Source organism: Ambystoma mexicanum, chromosome 6p, assembly GCF_040938575.1.
Source record: "Ambystoma mexicanum isolate Mex_15411 chromosome 6p, UKY_AmexF1_1, whole genome shotgun sequence".
Taxonomy (NCBI): Eukaryota; Metazoa; Chordata; class Amphibia; order Caudata; family Ambystomatidae; genus Ambystoma; species Ambystoma mexicanum.
The window spans coordinates 44530654-44545025 of NC_090935.1; the positions used below are offsets into that span (position 1 = coordinate 44530654).

Here is a 14372-nt window from a genome sequence, read left to right on the forward strand (position 1 = left end):
CGAATCAACATACTTTAGCATCAGTTGAAAGTGATGAGGAAACCTTGTTCGCAAATCCAACTAAAATCCAGAAAAAATTGAAAGAACTAGACTGGATCAGAACAAGAGAAATAGCATCAAATAACAAATTGACTCAACACTTGCCTCCCAACACAAGGAGATTCAATGAAGTACAACCTTATATTAAAAAGTTTCCATCAAGACGGGCTCGTGATTTGCTCATGAGAGCAAGACTGAACCTCTTATTAACAAACGAAATCCTGGCTATTAGAGGTAATTCACCAACAAAAAATGCCGCTTCTGTACTGATCAAGCTGCAATAGAGACAATTCGGCATTTGATCCTGGAATGCTCGGGCACTCAAGGCCTAAGAGCGCAGTACAGGGCACTCAAGGCCTAAGAGCGCAGTACAGGGCACTCAAGGCCTAAGAGCGCAGTACTTACCAGATATTATGAGTGACTTTGTATTAAGTGACCAAGACAACTTTTGGGCCAAACTAATAGGCGGGGACAGAACAAGCTGGCAATTGGCAACTTCTAACATCTTGAATTACATAAATACGGCTCTACTTTCACAGGACCCGCCTAGTTAGTTAGTTAGCATGCTAGCAAAACTGTCTACAGACGTTGAACTTTGCACCGCTTCTTGACATGATTAGCATTTTTTTTTGTTGAGAATTTGCTTTCATGTGATTCTTTTTGTAAAAAATCTTTTTGATTAAACACAAATAAAAAAAAAAAAGAATACGCTGTGCGATTAAAAGGATTTTTTCGCACGCAGCTGGCGCAGTGTATCGCACGGGGACACTGTGCGCCAGCCGCGTGCGCCATTTTTGTGCGAATTTCTATGAATTACCCTGATATGTCTGTTTTATACGCACTTCTGTAACAGCGCCACAATGCCCTATGGCTGTTTGTGCACTTTATAAATGCAAATAAATACAATAAAATAAATTGGTTTATGCTCCTAATAGCATAAACGTACAAATACAGACCACGGGCATAATATGTTATATATGTAATAGCATCCCCTGTATTTAAGACCACAAGAACATTAACAGATACTATTGGGTGCCACCTGGGCTCCTTTGCATGCCCTTCATATTCGATCTAGAAAGGGACGCCCATTTATCACAATATAACTGTCTTTACTTCTGCTGACTGAAACCTTAATGAGTTGGTCGATCAAGCATGGGCACAAAACCCCTCAAGCCATCCTAAGTCAATGAAGAGAAACAAGAACCCTGCTGGCCTAACTAATGGCAAGAGTAAATGACGTCAAGAGTTTTGGTTTTGAGCACTGAGCAAAACATGAATGAGTTGGTCGATCACACTGACAACAGACACAGGACTCCTCGAGGTTCCCAAATTGCCTCCCCTTCCCACTAACCTACTCACTTTGTCATTCTCTCATCACCGAAAACTACATACATAAACACCCAGGCACATTGCAGCTTGATTCCTTCTTGTACCCCCAGCTCCACTCTAATCACTGCAGAGCTATGTAGAATGCTCTCTGTGTGGCCCACAACAACTATACCCCCATTGCACACTAAGCTCCTCTTGGGCTTCACCAGTGGCTCTCCTGAGACTGAGAAACAAGACCTAGATTAAGAAGCAGTGTATTCTTTTAATTGTTTTGCAAAGGTAGCGGGCGCCCCTCTCTCGAAAGAACAGACTTGATAACCTGTTCAGTGGTTATTAACCACTTGAGAGTTCGCAGCCACTGCTTTTACTCACTGTGCCTTTCACAGATGGGAAATATCCATTTGCATATCAGTCTTTGTCCTGCCCAGGGGCAGTCCAGCACCGAAATGCAATGGCAATTCCAACCTGAACGAGAGTACCACCAGCAACCCCATACACGTGTTTCACCCTTGTTGGGGATCATCAGTGAGGTGAAGCTGATGCCTCTCTAAGCACAGTGAGAGGGAGACCACGTCTGGTTGCCCCCAGGAGACCTAGGGTTACCAATCCCAGGTTCCTTGAAAAATAGTTTTGCAAAGGTAGCGGGCGCCCCTCTCTCGAAAGAACAGACTTGATAACCTGTTCAGTGGTTATTAACCACTTGAGAGTTCGCAGCCACTGCTTTTACTCACTGTGCCTTTCACAGATGGGAAATATCCATTTGCATATCAGTCTTTGTCCTGCCCAGGGGCAGTCCAGCACCGAAATGCAATGGCAATTCCAACCTGAACGAGAGTACCACCAGCAACCCCATACACGTGTTTCACCCTTGTTGGGGATCATCAGTGAGGTGAAGCTGATGCCTCTCTAAGCACAGTGAGAGGGAGACCACGTCTGGTTGCCCCCAGGAGACCTAGGGTTACCAATCCCAGGTTCCTTGAAAAATAGTTTTGCAAAGGTAGCGGGCGCCCCTCTCTCGAAAGAACAGACTTGATAACCTGTTCAGTGGTTATTAACCACTTGAGAGTTCGCAGCCACTGCTTTTACTCACTGTGCCTTTCACAGATGGGAAATATCCATTTGCATATCAGTCTTTGTCCTGCCCAGGGGCAGTCCAGCACCGAAATGCAATGGCAATTCCAACCTGAACGAGAGTACCACCAGCAACCCCATACACGTGTTTCACCCTTGTTGGGGATCATCAGTGAGGTGAAGCTGATGCCTCTCTTTTAATTGGCTGAGGAAACCCACACAGCTTGGAAAGACAAAGTGTTGTCACCATCACTTCATTGTGCATTCGACTACTGACAGATTTTCAAATGAAAGTGGGGAGTCAAAAAAACTGCTTTAAGAAGAACTGTGCTATTACTGTATCTAAGTACCCAGGATGTTAAGTAAAAGACATGTTAACTTCTGCCAAATATGTTTTATGAAAGGAAAATGACAAATATTAAATAAGAAGAACTGCAACTGTGTTATATGGGATTTGTATAGTCTTATTTTTAAATCAAAACATCCTTTCAAATTTAATGCATACCAATTTCGTTTGAACAGAATGCAGTCTGACAACATTCTATTTGATTATTATTGAATTAATTAAGCGCTGACCGAGCTTCGGGAAACAGCAGAGTGCTTTACAGAGGTATGCAACAATACAGATGCATAATGGAGCACTTTTCAGAGGTAACAGAACAGATATACAGCCGGGGGTGGTATACAGAGGGGTACAGCTGTACCGGGTGGCAGGCAGGAGACAGGCGGCCACCGTCCAGTGAGTCACGTGGCATGATGGGAGATGGGATGGCCGAGGTGTTAGCCATTTCTTCTACCCATTGCTGGAAATTGGTATACCCTGAATGTTAGCGACTAGGCATTATTTACTGGAGAAATTAGTTAAGTGCAGTTGAACTTGTAATTTGCACCAATACAATGCAAAATAAATAAAACCAAAACTCTGAAAAATATTTAACCAGATTAAAATGCTAAATAACTGCAACCAACGTTGAAACTAGTTTGACGTTGTTAGGGAGAGTTCTCTGTTTAGGCTGAATTTCCTAACCTAGTGAGTCCCCCAGCAGCTTTGCTGGATTTCTGGAGTTTGTTTTTTTCCATCCTGCCAAGAGTGAGACTCTTTTTTCCCACTCTTGGACATGTATGTGTGTAATTCCTTTTGAAATGTCAATGTGTTCGATGGGCTATGGGGTCTTTTACTCCATAGGGTCTCATATGTTTTTCTATGTGTGTTACACCGCACCCTACGTGTCGTAACACGGGGGCGCCCTAGCGGGTCCCCCACCATAGACTCCATACCCGGGGACTGACTACTGTCACCCCGGGCATGTAAAGTCACCATTGGCTTTACTAGACCTAAATTTACTAACAGAACTAGTACAAACCATCTTATTGTGGACGTACTAGTAGGGGTAATTCGATTACTCCTGGATCTGTTACTCGAGGGGGCACTGTCCCGTCCCCCCTCGTCGAGTTTTGGCTGGTGGCAGTGGAAACTACTTGTTATGTTCGTCCCCGAACATAACCCTATGGGATTCGTCCCATTGTTGGAGATTGATACCTTTTCTCATTAATCTCTGACGTACCACCGATCTACTTATCTTAAATAAGTTTATCGAGTGGTATTTTCTGCCAGAACTCGGTTCGTAAAATGGCATCTGTGTTCGTCTCTGTGACTCCTAAGCCAAAGGTCGAGCCCTTTGTTCCACTTTTGGCGGGCTCTGTACAGAGACCCTCCAAAGTGGTGCCATTCTGTCTGGGTTACCACAGGGGTGTGGGAGGGGGTTTAGGCACCCTGGACCGAATTGCCTTGCCAACTCCGGTCGCACTCTGGAGTGATTCGCCCAGGTGGTGAGCCTTCCCGCTCACCACTTAGCATGTGTTGATTGACAGCTAGGCTGAATGAATGGGGGTATTCTGCATAAAAGCAGGGCTTTTGAGACTGGATCTTCAGAAGTCGCCACAGGACCTAAGAATCCCACGAGGGTAACGCTGAGCCGACCTGCACGACGACACCTCCGGTGGAGCCCTGCGGAACCGACTCACCACTTCCCGACGACAGAGGAGATCTCCCTGCCGGAGAGTCTCTTCCCCTGACTGGTGGGAACAACCAGTCCCCTTTGCTTTTTATTCGCCTCAGGACGCGGTGGTCGAATTGCCCGTGCAGAAGCACCTCGGCAACCGGATAACCACTACCCCTGAACCGCGACCAAAAGGTGGTGCCTTGTGACGGAGCACTCCGCGGCTGGTCTCTTCCCTGGTGGTGCACCGGACTTCATTTTCTTCGACGACGAGATCATCTCTACTCTTGGCAAAGAACCAACGTGCATCCACCACCAGGAACAACTGCCCCCGCCGGAGCTGCCCTCCACAACAAGGTACCGTGTCCGCCTGGCTTCCCTTTCGATCGGTTCGAGTGAGGTGTCTTAATCCTCTCCGTTCCGTTGGGTCACCTCCAAGCTTTTCTCATTCGTTGTTCTGAACTGGTTCAATCTACCGATAACAATTTGCAATACAGACTTGAATGCATCTCCACTAGAGACTTTCTGGGACATCGCGCCTTGCCTCTCTCCGAGTGGGCCTGGCCTCTGAACTTTACGATCTATTGTGATTCTTGCCTTCCTGCCTTGCATTTTATCCGATAGGATCGAACTGTGTTGATTTCGTAACCTGCCTATCTTTTTCTCTCCCGTCCTAACTAATATTCGAGTGTCATCTGGGTTGAGGTATACACCTCTGTATGAAAATAAGTGGTACCAGTAGAACCTAGAGTTGTCGATATTTTGCTAGGGGGATTGATCATTTTCTACTTCGTAGAGTAATTGTGTTTGATTTATTTGCCGTGATTTGCCTTAGTGTTTTTCGTAAACATTTTGTTATAAATAAATACCTTAATATCTTTACACTAAGCCTCGTTGCGTGTTTGCTTGTCTTGCTGTGAAGAATTGCCCTATTTTGTATACTCCACATACTGCTCAACTCTTCTTGAGGGAAGTCTGACTGCTCAGCCACAGCTACCAAGTGAATCTGTGTGGTGCAGACTGCTACCAAGTGGGTTCACCGCCAACGCCTGTAGTCCTAAATCTTTTGCAGTGGTCCCAGAGGGAACTGCACAGGTTTCCGCCTAACAGACGTTATTTTTCCAACATTTAAATGCAGTAAAAATGTGTGCCTATGTTATTGGATTGTTTTTACAGAAATACAAGTTGGAATAAATCAAAAATAAATCTTCCAATGTATCCTTGCTTGTAAAAGAGACCAAAATAATAGCAGTAAAAATGTGTAATGTTGCTGGATTGGTTTTATTGAGAAACAAGTTGAAAAAATCCAAAATAAATCCTCCACTTTAAGACCAAACAATCCTTGCTTGTCGAAAAATCCAAAATAAATCCTGTAAAAATGTGTGCCTGCCAATTAGTGTTAGTGGATTGTTTTTACTGAGAAACAAGTCAGTAAAAATCCAAAATAAAGGCTAAAGAAATCTGCAGCTTGAAAACAAGCCAGAAGCAATCCCAAAACAATCCAAAAAGTGGATTTCTTTTTTACTAGGAGTTTACTCATTCGGGTATAACAACACACCCACTCTGACCAGCAATAAGGCATGTTCGACTTCTCTATCCTACTTACTCTGGTCCGCTTCTCCTGACACCATTTCCGGCCCGCTACCCCTGCTAACTATTTCAGTTCACCCTAGGATACATCCTCTGTTAATCCTAGTTGCACTGTAACCTATGTAATATATGTAATTAGCAAGATTGTTATTATGCTGTTATTGTTTTAAGTTTTTGTAATGTAATCTCTTTGCATGTATGTTTTCTTGCAACTCTGTACAAATTGCGCCCTGATGCCCCCGGGCCTGTTGGTTTGCGCGTTGTAAATAAACAAATACAAATACAAATACAAATACATCCAAGCCTAGCCTCATGTACCATCCAAACCCCTGAACTGAGATGCCAAGTTCTCAACTCGGGGCATTGGGTCCCGGCCTCATCCTCACCCATCCGCCCAGCTACTGGGGGAGTCTAAAAGCTGACAGTGTGAGTCATACATGTAGGAATGTCCACTGCAGAGAGTTCAGACACTGGCACTGCCAAGTGGAAGACCGACTCAGACACTGGCACTGCCAAGTGGAAGACCGACTCAGACACTGGCACTGCCAAGTGGAAGACCGACACAGACAGCGGCACTGCCAGGTGGAAGAAGGGCTCAGACACTGGCACTGCCAAGTGGAAGACCGACTCAGACACTGGCACTGCCAAGTGGAAGACCGACTCAGACACTGGCACTGCCAAGTGGAAGAAGGGCTCAGACACTGGCACTGCCAAGTGGAAGACCGACTCAGACACTGGCACTGCCAAGTGCACTGCCAAGTGGAAGAAGGGCTCAGACACTGGCACTGCCAAGTGGAAGACCGACTCAGACACTGGCATAGTCAAGATGGGACTCAAACTAATGGCACAGCTCATGCTGCTCGACTATTCTCGTTCCATGGACCAAACTAGCTCTGACTCTGACTGTCCTGCAGGCCTGGGGCAGAGTCAGGGACATGTTGTTCTCAGGCTGTATGCCCTGACGTGGGCCCTGAGCCTGCTGGGTCTAGAGACACAAGCTACTTCTCGATGATGATGCCCAATGAGGCCGAAACATGTCTGGGGATGCCTGTGGTCTCGTGCAGGAGAGATGTGACCTAGCAGTTCGTCCTGGACTTACCCTTTTGGGGTTGAGCCAAGCCTGATTTGCATATGGTATTTCAACCTTTCTGTAATCGATTAGCAGGCTTGTCTAGAACAATGCCAGAGGTTAGGATTAAATCCAAACTTTCCAGCTATCACCTCTTGTGTTTTTCATAAGGCTCTTTCCCCAGCCCACTACTTAAAAGAATGATCACCTCCTATGGGGAGAGTCTGCAATGTTCGGACCTCTAGATGTTTTGAACTGCAACTACCATCAGCACTAACCAGCATAGACAATGATGAGGAATCATGGGATTAGTAGTCCAGAGCGTCTGGAGAGAAGCAGGTTGCAGGCCTCTTCCCTATGACCTGGTCTGCTCAAAGCTCACTCGCCTTTCAAATGTAATCGCCTGTTATGACTACAGTCTGTCCAAACTTGTGAAAAACACATGGACATCCAAAGACATTTTTGGTGATTTTGTGAGGAAAAGGTGAACATTTGCAGAAACAACAGTGAACGTGACCATACGTATTTCTTCATTTAATGTTAATAGTAATGAAACAGTCTGTATAAAGTGCACTCACTGTATTTATGGTCAGCCTTCCTGGGTGTTGGGAAATCAGTCCCTGCGGTGCGGCATATCTAGAAATCAATATTAAGGGTCAATAGGCCAAACTGGTTTAAGTAAACATATATTTTATCGAACTGGTTGAACAACACATGATGCATTATGCAAGTTCAGAGTATGTTTAAGCAATACAAATATTGCATCAAGATAATATACACCTAAAAAGTAAACTTGTGTTCAACAGTTACAAAATGCGTCCAAAGGCATTTAGTATTGAGGCAACTCATCCTCATTTGTTGCTGTAGCTTTAAAGGAATTAAAGAAAAATAGCATTGCAGAAGAAAGCAAGAGCATGTTTACATCAGCACCCTTGCCCTTCACCGGGTGCCTTCAAGGTCCAACCCACAGTGACCTGAACAGCATCTCAGCCAAACTTACATATGGCAACTCCCACATGATGTTCCAACATCGTCCTTAAAGTGCACACTTAGGGGCTCATCATGAGTTCGGCGGTAACTCTTAAAAGTGGTGGTAACGGAATTAGTGCTGCCAATACCTCTCCGCCGGATCACAAGCCAGCGCAAATACCGCTGACTACAAAATCAGCCGGCGCTATTACAGCCAAGTTATTACAACCAGTGCTGATGGCACCGACAACATAAAGCGCAATTACAGCTGCATCACAAGCCCATGTACAGTGGTATTAGTGCTGAAAACCAGCGCTAACACCGCCGGGATATTCCTCCAGCCTACAGCTGGAGATAAATGAACACAGGTGTCAGAAATGAAGCCACATGTGATCCCAATCCACCGCAGAGGGCTACATAAGGCACGCCCCTACCCCAAACACTGTTTCCAACACCTTGCTGCCACTAGCCATTTTGAGCTGGGACAGGCAGCTGCTCATGCTGCAGTTAGATGCAGAGATGCAGGACAACCAGAACAGGGTATATAGAGCACAGGGGGCAGGGAGGAGGAGGAGGAGACGAGCCCAAGCAAGGTGTGCCCCCTTGCCCAGGGACAGGCCCTCAGCATGGACCCTCATTGACACCCAGTTGGTCACCCTGTACCGCCTCAGCAGGGAGACCATAACTGAGCTGCTCAGTACAATACAGGAGGACACAGAGCAGGGTAAACATCTGCACAGCTGTGCCCCACTGCTTAAACTAGTGTGAGTAATGCAATTCATTGGTACTGGCCCCTTCCAGCATAATGTGACCATGGTGCATGGCTTTGCACAGCCCACATTCTGTGCAGTATTGGTCCAGGTGCTGGATGCCCTCCTGCGCATGTGCAACACCACATCGCACTGCCTCCACCCCAGCCCAGCTCAATGCCATGAAGGCAAAGTTCTATGCCATAGCCCAACTGCCAAATGTAAGAGCAGCCCTGGACTGCACCCATGTTGCGTTGGTGACAACCCAAGCCCACAAAGCAGTGTACACAATTCGCCAGTACTACCACTCCCTCAATGTGCAGGTGAACTGCGACCCCAACCTCATCACCCATTGCTGTGCCCGCTACCCAGGTTCCACCCACGACTCCATGGTCCTACGGAATAGCACACTGCCAGTATACATGGAGAGGCGCAGAGTACAACGGACGTGGATAGTGGGTGAGTAAATCTGCTTGCACGCACGTACTGTGAAACACCTGACCAAATTGGGGGGTGGGCTGTGAGTAATGACTCAAAGCATGGCATGACAAGTAAATGCAAATGTAGTACCTGGCCAACTCTCCCCTCTCCCTCCACCCACCACCAACTCCCCAGCATACTATCCCCTCTCTCTCCACCCACCACCAACTCCCCAGCACACTATCCCCCCTCCCTCCACCCACAACCAACTCCCCAGCAAACTATCCCCCCTCCTTCCACCCACCACCAACTCCCCAGCATACTATCTCCTCCCTCCACCCACCACCAACACCCCAGCACACTATCCCCCCTAACTCCACCCACAACCAACTCCCCAGCAAACTATCCCCCCTCCATCCACCCACCACCAACTCCCCAGCATACTATCCCCTCTCCCTCCACCCACCACCAACACCCCAGCACACTATCCACCCTCCCTCCTCCCACAACCAACTACACAGCATGACCACTCAGGGAAATAAATGTTCCAATGTTGTTCATAACTTTGGCCTCTTGCCCCCCTTGCCAGCCTCTGGTGATTTTGTGCGCAAATGGCGCTGGGGCGGTGGCTTACTCCATGGCACTGGCATGGCTCTATGGGACACTGCTGTGCAGCCAGCAAGGTTGCACTGTGGTGCGCAGTGATTGGCAAGCTGAGTACATGTCGGTGTAGGGGAACGTGTACTTCCCTGTGGCTTGTCTGCCATGCCAACATGAGGCAGGCCAAGTGGACCCCTAACATGCTGGTGTGACTGCTACACAGTGTTGTGGTCACTCATGCACCACAATCCCACTGGCACAGCGTGCACCAGCATAGGTGTGGTGTGCATGGCATTTGGATACGTCACTTGCCACCCCTTCCCGTTGCTGTGTTGCTCAGGGGTGCCCTAGGTGCCCTACCCCATGGCTGCTGTAGAGGGTGGCTGATGTGCCACCCTGTCACTCCACCCTGTTAGCATGCCCAGCTTCTGGGTCTGCTAACATGTGTCCCTGTCCATTGGGGCATCTTGTGCTGGGCTGTCATTTGTGCCTGCACTTGTGTTGAGGGAGTTGACACACCTCCTGGCTGCTGACACCCGCCTCCACACCAACAACTCCCTCTATTCCTTCCATGTCCAGCACTGAACTGCACTTTGCCTCCCAGGCAGTGTGGACCAGTGGCTCCACAGTGCCTCCTCTAGTCGCTAGGGACTCCTGGCGGTGTTGGGACAGCAGTCCCCGCACCCTGACTCCCAGGTCGTTCCACAGCTTGCAGTAGTCCTCTCCATCATGGGGTTCACTCGCCAGTGCCGTCACCTTCTGGCTGATGGCATGCCAGATGGCTGTCCTGCGCTGTCCAATGGTCTTTTGCTTTCGACTGCCATATTGTTTGTCGCAGTGGGCAATGACCTCACCTGTGAGGACTGTTAGGGAGAATTCTCTGTTAGGCTGAATTTCCTATCCTAGTGAGTCCCCCAGCAGCTTTGCTGGATTTCTGGAGTTTGTTTTTTTCATCCTGCCAAGAGTGAGACTCTTTTTCTCCCACTCTTGGACATGAAGGTGTGTAATTCCTTCGACTGTTAATGTGTTCTATGGGCTATGGGGTCTTTTACTCCATAGGGTCTCATATGTTTTTCTATGTGTGTTACACCGCACCCTACGTGCCATAACACTGTAACACTGGGGCGTCCTACCGGACCTCCGTCATAGACTCCATACCCGGGGACTGACTACTGTCTCCCCGGGCATGTAAAGTCAACATTGGCTTTACTAGACCTAAATTTACTAACAGAACTAGTACAAACCATCCTATTGTGGACGTACTAGTAGGGGTAATTCGATTACTACTGGAACTGTTATTCGAGGGGGCACTGTCCCGTCCCCCCTCGTCGAGTTTTGGCTGGTGGCAGTGGAAACTACTTGTTATGTTCGACCCCGAATATAACCCTATGGGATTCTTCCCATTGTTAGAGATTGATACTGTTTCTCATTAATCTCTAACATACCTCCGGTCTACTTATCTTAAATAAGTCTATCGGATGGTATTTTCTGCCAGAACTCGGCTTTTTAAAATGGCGTTTGTGTTCGTCTCTGTGACTCCTAAACCAAAGGTTGAGCCCTTTGTTCCACTTTTGGCGGGCTTCTGTACAGAGACCCTACAAAGTGGTCACAGGACCTAAGAATCCGACGAGGGTAAAGCTGAGCCGACCTGCAACGACGACACCTCCGGTGGAGCCCTGCTGAACCGACTCACCACTTCCCGACGACAGAGGAGATCTCCCTGCCGGAGAGTCTCTTCCCCTGACTGGTGGGAACAACCAGTCCCCTTTGCTTTTTCTTCGCCTCAGGACGCAGGGGTCAAATTGCCCGTGCAGAGCACCTCGGCAACCGGATAGCCACTACCCCTGTACCGCAACCAAAAGGTGGTGCCTTGTGACGGAGCACTCCGCGGCTGGTCTCTTCCCTGGTGGTGCACCGGACTTCACTTTTCTTCGACGACGAGATCTTCTCTACTCTTGGCAAAGACCCGACATGCATCCACCACCAGGAACAGCTGCCCCCGCCGGAGCTGTCTCTCCACAATCAAGGTACTGTGTCCGCCTGGCTTCCCTTGTGCCGGATAGAGTGAGGTGTCTTAATCCTCGCCTCTCCATAGGGACGCCTCCAAGCTTTCTCTAGCGTGTTGTTCTGAACTGGTTCAATCTGCCTATAACAATTTGCTACAAAGACTCGAACACATTTCCACTAAGATACTTTTGGGACATATCGCCTCGCCTCTCTTCGAGTGGGCCTGGCCTCTGAACTTTATGATCTACCGTGGTTCTTGTCTTCTTGCCTTGCATTTGTCCGTTACGTATTGGAACCGTGTTGATTTCGTAACCTGCTTATTTTTCTCTCCCGTCCTAACGAATACTAGAGTGCCAGCTAGGTTGAGGCATACACCTCTGTCTGCAAATAAGTGATGCTGGTATAACCTAGACTTGTCGAACTATTGTTAGGGGGATTGAATCGCTTTCTTCGTAGAGTAATTGTAATTGAATTGTTTGCCGTAATAGTGCCAGAGTGTTTTCCATAGATGTGTCATTATAAATAAATGCCTTTATATCTTTACACTCAAGCCTTGTACGTGTTTGCTTGTCTTACTGTGAAAAATTGCCCTATGTTGTATACTCCACATACTGCCTAACTCTTCTTGAGGGAAGTCTGACTGCTCAGGCACAGCTAACAAGTGAATCTGTTTGGTACAGACTGCTACCAAGTGGGTTTACTGCCAAACACCTGTAGTCCTAAATCTTTTGCAGTGGTCCCAGAGGGAACTGCACAGGTTTCCGCCTAACAAGGACCACTAGCTCCCCCTCACAAAATAAATAATGGTTTTCACAGACGATGTTCTGCCACCTTGCCTCTGATCCTCTTCTGAGACATTCTGGCTTGTTTCCAGGACCGGATGGCTGCAGGAAGTGGAGATATTTGATGGATTGTGTTTTTCAAAATGGCTGCTCCAATGCTTCCCGTTCCGGCAATGAGGCAAATTCCGCTGGCGCTATTGGCGCCGGGGATGGCGGCGGTGGCGCTATTAGTGCTGATATTTCAGCTGTAACCCTTATTTCGGCGCAGCTTACACCGGGTTCTACTAGCGCTACAACCGGAGTTGGGCCCGCGTTCATGCCAGGTTATGAAGCAGCACTAATACCGCTGGACGACCCCGCAGTAATGCTAATTCTGCTTGGCGGAAATTGAGCTGGATTACCGCCCAACTCATGATGAGGTCCTTAGTGTTTTAAACAGATAAACCCATAACAATGTTCCATCCAATCCCGTTCCATTATTTCAAGTTTAACAATAACAATATCACGTTTTTAGCTAGTGTTCATGGCAGACATCTCGCTCATATAAGTGCGTAGTAAGTGTTATTATTACCCAAATGAATGGTAATGTAATATAATGTAACGCTGTCTTGTATAGTACATCTGTGAAATATGTGGTGTGTGGTATTGCCCTAGAAAGCAAAAGAGGGTGTGGTTATAAGAGAGAGTGTGGCGTTCATGAGTGCTGGCAGGAAGTACCACAGTACTGAGTGTTGGTATGACTATGCAGTTCGTGGCATTGGCAATTGCGTGTGTGTTCTATTAGAAGACAATGCCGGGACAGTGCAAGAGCAGCTGGCAGAGTGCAGTGTGCATTAGAGGTAAAGATGTAGAAGGCTGTGTGATGAGCTCCGAAATCCTCCACAAGGTTCAAGTGCTTGAGAGGGTGCCATGGGGCACACATGTTATATTCCTAGTGTGTATTTTGAAGGTTCTAGTAGATTGAAAGGCTGGATAAGAGGGAGGTTTTCTGGGGCTCCTGAGAGGTCGTATTAGAATCTTAGGGTTACACCGAATCAGTAGATTTAAAGATGTGCTGTTATGCATCTTGATGAGGTGGTGTTACTGCTTTGGGTTCTATTTTATGATGATTGTGGGAGGTGTCAGTGTTGTATGTGTGATAGGGAATAAAGGTAGTGAGACTGACCCAGGTTCCGATCACCAAAGTGTTCTTGATTTAAGTTTTGTGCACAGGCATATTACACATGTCGGTGAGGCTGAACCGAATGGGGCAGTCTCTATTTCGTCCTGTTTGTGAGCATGGTGCTCTGATTAGCCTTTGTCTTCAAATTCGTTATTATGTTGTTAAAATCTGAGGGGTCTATCCCTTGTCAGGTGCAGGACCATGCAAGTTCATCTGTGTGGTTCTGGTGAGTGCTACAGCTGCCATCTAGGGATGGATAGAAGTTGAATGATATGATATGATATTTTATTTATATCGCACCCATACACAAGTGTTTCAGGGCACAACGGGGCAAGGGAGTGGTACAAGGGAGGACAAAACAACAATCTTTCTAGGTTTAGAGAGATTGAGAACACACAAGTGCAGGGGAGAGGGAAGGGGGAAAGTGCAACAGGCAGGAGAGGAGTGGAAAGTGCTGAACACGTGAACAAAACAACAACAGGTATTGTGGCCAGAAGGTGGCAAGTGCAAGAATAAGGCACAGACAATGGGTGTCTAATAAGTGCAGGAGGGGGACTGTAGGGTTGCAGATACAGACCCACGTGC

At 47.4% G+C, this 14372-nt stretch overlaps 1 protein-coding gene and 1 long non-coding RNA gene across 2 annotated transcripts in view; one reads left to right on the top strand and one right to left on the bottom strand.

Annotated features, from left to right (window-relative positions):
• The window catches only part of LOC138511188 (killer cell lectin-like receptor subfamily B member 1B allele C), a 154047-nt gene that overhangs the window by 63006 nt on the left and 76669 nt on the right, over positions 1–14372 (top strand). The gene's annotated exons all lie outside the window — the stretch shown is intronic.
• LOC138511189 (uncharacterized) overlaps positions 1–14372 on the bottom strand; it is a 141427-nt gene that overhangs the window by 60274 nt on the left and 66781 nt on the right. Inside the window, exon 3 of the long non-coding RNA XR_011280585.1 lies at positions 7677–7734. This is a non-coding gene — a long non-coding RNA (uncharacterized lncRNA). The remainder of the gene's footprint in view (positions 1–7676; positions 7735–14372) is intronic.